The sequence below is a fragment of the Cryptomeria japonica genome, chromosome 9 (assembly GCF_030272615.1).
Source record: "Cryptomeria japonica chromosome 9, Sugi_1.0, whole genome shotgun sequence".
NCBI lineage: Eukaryota > Viridiplantae > Streptophyta > Pinopsida > Cupressales > Cupressaceae > Cryptomeria > Cryptomeria japonica.
In genome coordinates, this window is record NC_081413.1 from 535,764,657 (window position 1) to 535,771,833 (window position 7,177).

Consider the following 7,177-nt stretch of genomic DNA (forward strand, 5'->3'; position numbering starts at 1 on the left):
TGATGTTAAGAGGAATGTCTAACGGTGGACCTCGGATCGTGTCATTCAAGCAAATGGCAAAGTTGATTCGGCATGATCAAGTTGAGTGGGCTGCGGAATGTATGATTCTCCCAGCTAGTCTGGTTGAAACAAAGAGGGACTACCCTCCTGATATCCAGTCCTTACTCACTAGGAAGAGTAAAGTGTTTTCTGATTTACCTCTTGGGCCACCTCCTGAACAAGGCTCAGAGCATGTCATAGAGCTCAAGGAAGGGGCTAAACCAGTTATCACAACTCCATATCAGTACCCTAAGAAGCAAAAGGATGAGATTGAGAAAAAAATTAAGGAACTCTTGGAGATGGGATTTATTCATCCAAGTAAGAGTCCTTTCGCTTCAGTAGTTGTTCTTGTGAAGAAGAAGGATGGTACCATTCGCATGTGTGTGGATTATCATGCTTTGAATCAAAGCACCATAAAAAATTGATACCCCATTCCAAGGATAGATGAGCTACATGGAGCCAAGTTCTTCTCAAAGATTGATCTGAGGTTGGGCTACTACCAAATTCGGATGAGAGGGTTTGATGTTGAGAAGACAGCATTTAGATGTCACTATGGTCACTTCAAGTTTTTAGTCATGCCATTTGGGTTGACTAATGATCCTGCTACCTTCCAGTCTTATATGAACAAAGTCTTTCAGAAGTAGTTGAGGAACTTTGTGTTAATCTTTTTTGATGACGTTCTGATCTACAGTAGGACATGGGAAGAACACCTCAAGCACGTAGAGGAAGTGCTTAGCATCCTTGAATCAGAAAGTCTGTTTGCCAAAGAATCCAAATGTGAATTTGGAATGAAGGAGCTACTTTACCTTGGTCACATAATCAGTGCTGATGGAGTGAAGGTTGATCCTGAAAAGATCAAGGCAATAGTTGATTGGCCACCCCCAGAGAACTTGACTCATTTGAAAGGGTTCTTGGGTCTTTGTGGTTTTTACAGAAGATTTGTGAAGGGCTAGTCACAGAACGCTGCTCCTCTTACTGACCTCACGAAAAAGGGATCTTTTTGTTGGACAAAAAAGGCTCAAACTACTTTTGATAAGTTTAAGAAGATCATGAGCTCTTGTCCAGTTTTGGCAATTCCAGATTTCTCCAAGCCCTTCGAGCTACAGTGTGATGCATCTAGAGAAGGTGTTGGGGCTATTTTGATGCAAGACAAGCATCCCATTGTGTTTGAGAGAAGAAAATTAAGAGGTGTTGAAAGGACCTACTCCATCTATGACAAGGAAATGCTTGCAATCATGCATGCATTAGCTAAGTTCAAACAGTATTTGGTGGGGAGCAAATTTGTGGTCAAGACTGATCACAATAGTCTCAAGAACTTCTTGCATCAGAAGGATTTGAACAAGAGACAACAAAAGTGGGTGAGTAAGCTTCAAGCTTAAGATTTTGATATTGAGTATGTCAAAGGGAAAAACAATATTGTGGCTGATGCTCTATCTAGGAGACCTAATTTAAGTTTATTGTGTGAGCTCACTATTGATTGGAAGGACATGTTGCTCGCTGATTATGCCAAAAATCAGCTGGCAATCAGAATCATTGAAGGTACTTTTCATGATGAAAGGTACAAGGTGGTTGACGGGCTGATACACTACAAGGGTAGAATCTTTGTGGTGGCTGATTCTAAGCTCAGAAAGAAGATTTTGATGACATTCCATGACATTCCACTTGCTGGTTGTCAGGGTTTCTTCAAGACATATAGGCAGATTCGGGAAAGATTTGCTTGGAAAGGGCTAAAAGGGGAAGTTCAACGCTACATCCAGGAATGTCCTACTTGTCAAATGAACAAGAATGAGCACACTCTACCTATTGGTATGCTGCAACCTCTTCCCATTCCCAACCAAAAATGGGAAAGCATATCAATGGACTTCATCACTGGGTTGCCAAAGGCCCAAGGCAAAGATTGTATCTATCACTAATACATTTAGCCTAAAATTTTGACGGAGGTTTCCGACGGAGAAGGTATATTGTGATCAAACTAGATTTTTTTTTTTAAAAATGCCCGATTTCGTTGGAATTACGACTATAATGCAACATTTGGTTTTGACAAAGAAGGAATTGGCAATGACATTTGGGTTTTTTTAAGAAAAAGTGCCCGCGTTCATCAAAATTCTGATGACCATGTGCATTACTTTAAATAAAAGAAAAGACCAAGTCATTTTATAAATCCCGCCTCTTTACAATATCCCGCCTCTCATTCGTCCCGCCTCTGTAGCAAACCTGTGGGTTTAATCATGGCAGGGAAGATCATTGGTGTGACAAACACGGCCACAGCAGGGAACGGGGGCATGAAGTGCGCACCCCACGAAAAATTAAGAAAAACCTATGCCTGTTATTTGTTGACTTCGACTGGTCCAGTGGGCGGAACCCTCTTCATTTCAACGCATAATGTTTCATTCTGCAGTGACCGCCTGCTTTCCTTGCTTCTTTCCTTAGGGAAAAAGCACTGGGCTTACTATAGAGTGAGTTAAATTAATTGCATCTCAAGCAACAGAAAGTAAATGTGCACCCATTTATTTCTATCAGATGATGGATTTGTCACTGGTTTTGCATGCAGGTGGCGATACCGGTGGCAAAGGTGAAGGCTGTGGAATCGTCGATGAGCATGGATGATCTTGCAAAAAAGTATATTGAGGTGGTAACTATGGATGATCACGAGTTCTGGTTTATGGGATTCATTAAATACCACAAAGCTCTGAATAGCCTGAGTTACTGTCTTTCATTGCTGGATGATGTTTCCTGATTTTATGGGCATGTATGATATCATTTTTTCAGAGCCTTACCAGCGTATTGACCGCTGGTTTTACTGGGGCGTGTAAGGAGCGGGTCATGTAATCATGGGCACAAAGTGCCAAGGGCTGACACAATATAACCAGTGAGGACGACCACAAGGGAGCCCAAAATGGGCTATGTAAATGGCGACGCCCAGGCCTCCGTCAAGAGCAATAAGAGCTATGGATGGAGGAAGAAGTTCACCCGCAATAAGAGCTTCCTCTATGCTGTATATCCGACGTCACTACCATGTCAGGTTGGAAGTGGCGATGGAGTATGATTCTGTGGAAGTGGAGGCAGACACTAGCCGACATTGATCAATCAGTCGCTGGTAATGGGAGACATTATTTTAAATGGTATGAAAAATTTCCAACTATGGCTAGATGGATCCTGCTTTGGTTTTCAGGAAGCCATTGGAGTGAAGTTGATTGTGTCTTTTGGTGTTAGATAATTTGTATTTTCCTCATTGTAGGGAAGATAGGTTGTTTACTTCATATTTTAATGCTTATCTTGAAGGAGACCGGATGTGTGGTGGACATTTATTTCAAATTATTATTGCCCTGTATCATGTTTATGTTAAAATATGAATTTGTAGGTGCATGTAATGGTGCAAACTTTCAGTAGTAGATGTTGTTGTGGACAAATCTTTTACATATGTTTATTGTTCTATTCCAGTCTATATGAGAATTATGTAATTGTTAAAAAATTCCCATAAATAACAAAAAGATCTTTTGAAAATTTTATTAAATATTTAATGATGTTGGAAGTGTTATTGGGTTTTTGGTTTAGAGGTGAATGAGTCTATTTGGGATAAAGTATTTTGACGAGGCTAAGAGCAAGGCCCTAATATCAAAAAAGTTCAAAATAGAGGAAGCTTGGATCACAACTCCAAGTGATTTGGCAAAACGATTAACCCTCAATTCTAGGCTCTTGATAGGTTTTTATCCTAAGACTTGTGCTCCAATATCAAGTAGATAAATGAAGTTTATGGTTCTTTTCCTTTAGCATTGAGTATTCACCATTCCCATCATTATGTTCCACGAAATGACATCTCTTTGAGGCATTCTGTCAAACAGCTCACCCGCTTTGCGGATGCTTCCACATTTTGCAAACATATATACCACACTATCGAATCTCTATCCATCTTCGCTAGCTTCAACCATAACTATTCGCGTAAGCGTCCCTTCCCGGTCGAGCGAACGAGTGCCTACCTAAAGGCCCTCCCAAGGTATCTTAGTTTGTGTTGTCTCAAGGCATATTAGGGGATCACAATGGGGATCACAATAGGGAACATGCAGGTAGGGGCCATCCCCCGATGAACACGAAGGAGGGAGGTGGACTAATCACTGCAGGATGTAGGAATGGTTTAATCGCTGCAGGAAAAAGGTAGGGTATAATCAACAAATTCATTGTTATACATATTCAAATATTTAGATTCAAATTTTATTATATATTTATCAGATTAATTGGCAATAGCAGAGATGGTGAGACGTTTCTGTAATATGATATGATCGATTTAAAAGAAGAATTTCTTACAAGACCTAAACCGTTGAACAATCCTACAATCATGTATTATTTAAACACTGCATTTTAAATAATGAACAATATAGTTAGCCTAAAACATATTAACACTACTTTCCATATTTAAAATATATCCTAATTAAGGGGATGGATGACCTAAATCTGTGTGATCGAGTGCCATTATGTAAAATATATCCTAATTATGGATGCTGGTATATATGGTAGTGACAGAAAATCCCTGCTGCAGAACCGTGAGAGCACATATATACATCATGCATAAATACAAGAGGTATAGACTACAGCAAGCACATATCATGAGCCAAAGGATCATATTTGAGAGTTGCTTCATCTCCAACCCTCTGCATTTTTAAGATCCACAAATGGGGTTGAGGATAAGTCTTGTTTACTAATTAGCTTGGACTTATGCTTTGGGTTGCATCTATATGTGAGCAACCTAAAGGCATAATTTTCAATGCAATTTTTGAGAGGACTTGCTTCCACCTTGTGGTACTGGGAGGATAAAATGCACCAACTCACATTGGAAACCCTCTCCAGATACCATTTTGGAGTGCTTCAAAGTGTGTTCTATTTCAAAATATTTTTGACAGAGATGCATAGATGAGTTTCACAATTTACATAATAAGGTTTCATAGTGACTCAACATGAGAGTTAGTTTTTGGATTTCTTGTAGTTTGTAGATTACATTCAAGACAAGTTACTTGTCAATTATTTCATTAGGGGTGGAAAGCCCAAAATTTTAGTTTTCCTACACATGGCCAATCCAAATGACTTTAGGCCTTCTATGACTGAACAACCTTTTAGGGGAGAATCTAGTGTTTTTAGTAATTAGGATCTTCTAATTATGGTGGGGCCTAACCAACATAGGGCTATAGGAGAGGCACATGTTATGTATATGTTAGTATTAGACAGAGAGTGCCCACAAGGTTTTAGAGTAGGTGGACACCATGCTAGGATGTCAAAGTAGATAGTTTATATGTGGGTCTTTACCCTCCCAACCACTCAACATATACCACCATGGGTCTTTACCCTCCCAAACACACAAAGGTCAAAGGAAGATTCACTGCTGCAACACTCACTTATTTTGACAGTCTCAAGCACTTAGGACATTCACTCCTTTCGTGGCCATTCTTCTTCACACAACACTCTCTAACATTAATTATGATGATAGTGTACCTCCTTAAACCTTCCACCAACACCTAACTCAATACCAAACTCTTTCCCAATCTCGCTAATGGACTAATTAAATCAATTCATTGTGAAATTGTGACGGTCAATGCAAGGTTTAGGATAGTAGTAATTAGGATCTTCTAATTATTGTGGGGCCTAGCCAACATAGGGTTATATGAGATAGGGGTAAGTTCAATAGTGATTTCTCCTCTACAACCTTTGCCAGTCTGTGCAAAAATGAGAGCTTGACAACATTCTTTTGCTTTTAGCTAGCTAAATTTTTCAAGAATTTTATCTCTAGATTTAATATTTCTTTTCTTGCATGAATCTATTAATTTTGAGATAACAAATCTTGCCTTCATGAATTGATCCTAGTTTATCCCTTTAACCCTGATTAATTTATTTAGAGTGTTTAGTTCCATTTTAATCCTTTCATTTACAATTAAATATTATTAAAAAATTGTATTATTGTTCCAAATTTTGTGGATATTTAGGAGACACAAATAAAATATAAATGTAATCATTCCATATTTTTGTAGGAGATATTGGAATGAGACTAATAGGAAGAGTAGTAAACATGAGTCACAATGAGCACTTTAGAATAAATCTAAACATTATAAGGAAGAGTAGCCTGGAAAAATAGAAGCGTAATTTATTTTCCAACATGCAAGATTATTACTTGGGAAAGAATCTTGAAAGAGGATTGAAAAGATTCCTTGAGCTAACATTGTCTCACTTATCCAAAATTATGAGGAAGGATTCATTAATGAAATGGTCATTAACAAGATGGAGAGAATAATAATTAGGAAGAGATAGATTTCACATGCTACTAGGTGACTAGATTGGAGAGAAACTAGAGGCAAATCATTTAGCTTGGCCATGACACAAAGTCTCAGAATAGATGCCAACCTTGGTGAATGGAATGAAAATACCAAACAATTAATGAGTGGTGAGACAAGTAGAGGCATCTATAAATTTTGTTTTGAATAAAATAAAGAAAAAATGGGACTAAAACCAAGGGAAATGCACATGGAAAGGATATTATGAAAATCAAAATAAATAGTTTGAAGATAATATTAGTTACCTAAAGGATATTCCACTTGATTATTTGGTATATCATAACTATTTTGACAAATTTTGAAACCATTAGAGGTACCTTTTGCTTCTGTAGATGATGCATTCATTCATGTTGAAGTTGTGATAGCTTATTTGCCTCTTTATAGACAACAAATTATCCCTACGAATTATCATATATACTTGTAACCTCCATCCCAAACCACCTATTTCACTCTTCTTCCTTTGTGTACCTCTTTTATTCTTCCATTACCTCTTCGCTTACCTAAATTCAATCCAAAACATAGTGTATATAGCATCAAAAAAATTCCATATTTGATTAATATTATCCACAACATATCGAAAAGACAAATACCACACTTACTGTGTCATCAACCAAAAATAATTTACTTATGTATTCAAAGAGTTCAATAATGGAGAAACATCCATGCGGTGCTCTACACATGTCCTTGAAGGTTCAAGAAATACTTATCCTCTATTGGTCCAAACTTTAAATCACTTTCCATGCATGAAAATAATTGCAACCATACACAATTTCCCACCCAATAGATTCTCTCAAACTAGTTTACTATCTTAACATAGGGTCAAG